At 40.1% G+C, this 2645-nt stretch overlaps 1 long non-coding RNA gene across 1 annotated transcript in view; it reads left to right on the forward strand.

Moving 5' to 3' along the window:
* Positions 1-2332: 2332 nt before the first annotated feature.
* Positions 2333-2645, forward strand: part of LOC118599503 — an 11801-nt gene continuing 11488 nt past the window's right edge. Inside the window, exon 1 of the long non-coding RNA XR_004948885.1 lies at positions 2333-2433. This is a non-coding gene — a long non-coding RNA (uncharacterized LOC118599503). The remainder of the gene's footprint in view (positions 2434-2645) is intronic.

Below are 2645 nucleotides of genomic sequence, written 5' to 3' on the forward strand. Positions count from 1 at the left end.
CTGTCCTTGCCCCATATAAAAGTCTTTTGTTTGTTTTTCAGTTCTTCCCTGTCAGGTCATCTGCTCTTGTTGCTACTTTGGTTTTGTCGTGTTTAAGTTTATTGAATCTTTAAAGGGCCAATACCATGATCTTCTGAAGTATTTTAGAGTTAACTGTCATCTTTTAGCATAATGTCCAAATATATGATCATATTACCTTTGGCACACTAAAGAACAATCTATTTATGAAATCAGTTATTTTCTTGAGCTCTTTCCAACCCGGAAGTAAAACACCTATATCTCTGAAGCACCGCCTTTCTGGTGGGTGTTTTACCCACTGCTTATGTGTGCCGCCTAGTTCATGACGTCACCCTAAAGCCGGCCTCGACATCGGGTCTGCGTTGTGCCCATAGAAAGAGACATCATCAGAACTTTTAAAAAGATGGATGTGCATACCGTATATCTGCCTTTAGTTGCCCAGCCATCGCTACACTGGTTGTAGCGATGCCTGAGGCTAGCGGCTGAGCTAGCTGAGTGATGAAGCTAGCTGAGCAGTGAAACTAGCTGCTGAGCAGAGCTAGCTGATATAGCTTTGCTGCTAGCTGAGCAGCAAAGGCAGCAGCTAAGCAACGCTAGCTGAGCAGATAAATTTGTGTTGGCCTGAGGGGGGGCGGTTCTGGAGTGCAGGCTCTTCCTGAAAGGGGAAGTTCTCACTTTGTGACAAGAGCTCGTGCGAACCCGCTCGTTTTTGTGGTTGGGTGGGGCTGGTGCTCAGAGTACAGGTCTTCAGTGGAACACCCAGAAATGAGTGAATTAATCAAAATACTACTGTGGGGTTGTTTATAGTGAGGACATTATAATACACTTAAAAGCTCAAAAAGTTTATTTTTTCATAGCATAGGCCCTTTAGGTTTCTGACACCAAGCCTGGCCTCTAGCATATTTAGTCCTACTCCACCATCAGTTCCTTACAGTTAAATTGTTTTTGTTATTAATGACAATTGAGGTGGAAGACTTTTTTTTAATGATTTTTTTTAATTTTATAAGAGCTAAGATTTGTGCATGTTTAGAAGCTTGGTTGTCTGATTGGCATGAGGGTGGACACCCGAAGATTAGTTGTTTTTGAAACATTAAGTAGGGTGGAGTAAACTCAGATCAGTGCTTCTGTCCAACTTTAAACGTAATGTAAACAATCCACAGCTTGCATAAAAGATTTTCTGTCCAGTATAAATATGTATATGTTCAGTGTAGTACTTTAAAAGGAGAGCCATTTGTTTTGTTTTTTCATAAATCTACTGTAACTATTTTAAAAGAGGCACAACCTACTGAAGAATAGTGAGCTGCTGGTAATACATAGTTCACTTCTTACAATCCATTGCAAAAAAAAATAAAATAAAATAAAAATGATTCGACTGTGATTAAAGCATGCAGCAGTTTACTGGGACATCCAACACCATGTGTTTTGTTTCAAAAGTTTTCAGAAATAACTCCTCAGCATTCGTCTCAGAGGTTAGTCTGCTGTAGAAAGTTGTAGAAATTTGCATTTTAAATCAGGGCTCAGCTTGCATGTGAAACTAAAATGAATCTGAAACAAATGCAGCAGTGAACTAACTTTGTAAACTGAAGAATCTACTTGGGAAACATAGGATGCAGTGTTTGTTGTTTGATGCTAATAGTTTTGGACCAATGACAGAGAATGGCGGTGCAACCCCCTGTAGCAGAGAAATCTTAATATGTAAAGAGCATTGGATCTTACTGACATGAAAATGCTGTCTTGGATGAAAACAAACAAAAAATATTAATAATTCAAATTATTAGTTGGAATTTTAGGACATCTTAAGCCTAATTTACACTCGCCCAACTGCGGTGTTTCTGCATCGTTTGACACAAAAAATAGAACTTTTATTATCAATTTGAATGTTTACATCAGTGTTTTTCAACCAGTGTGCCGCGGCACACTAGTGTGCCGTGAGAGATGTTCTGGTGTGCCGCGAGAATTAACCCATTTTCATATATCTAAAACATTTACCATCACTATGGTATCAGCTCTGTGTTCATCCAAACGGCCCTGATTTAACACTGGATGGTTTGGGATATGCAAGATGGTAAAATAAATATTTCTTTGATTCTATAAATGACTCATTAGAATGATGTTACCCCAATCCAGCCGCAAAACTAGCTTCAAACTCAGCTTTTAGAAAAGTCCCGCCCCCTTCAGCTGTCTCCGCCAATCATTGTTGGAGGCTTGATCACATGTCATCAATCTGACCAATCAGAAGAGGTTATCGTCCTCACTTCCTTGTTCTGATTCGGCTCATAAAGTCTCTCAGTTCCAACTAAAATAACAGCTAAAGCTCGTGTTTAGCGGTGTAGCTTCCAGCGGGATCCGATCCCAGACAGTTTAAAAAGTGAACAAAAGAATGAAGCTCAGAAACGACAGTATGACGGCATCTGCGTGAGTATATCGACTACAGCCCCCATGATGCACTGGGTTAAGTGCGCGCGCTGAGCGCTGGGTGGAGGGCTAGGGGCAGCGCAAGAGACAAATAGGGAGAGAGATAGAGAGAAAACATCAACATAAAATGTAAAGAAAAGGAGAGACATTAGAAAAGAAGAAAAAACTGGAACCATTCGACTTTTATTGATAGTATGAAGGAACAGAGTTTG

Source organism: Oryzias melastigma, linkage group LG13, assembly GCF_002922805.2.
Source record: "Oryzias melastigma strain HK-1 linkage group LG13, ASM292280v2, whole genome shotgun sequence".
NCBI lineage: Eukaryota > Metazoa > Chordata > Actinopteri > Beloniformes > Adrianichthyidae > Oryzias > Oryzias melastigma.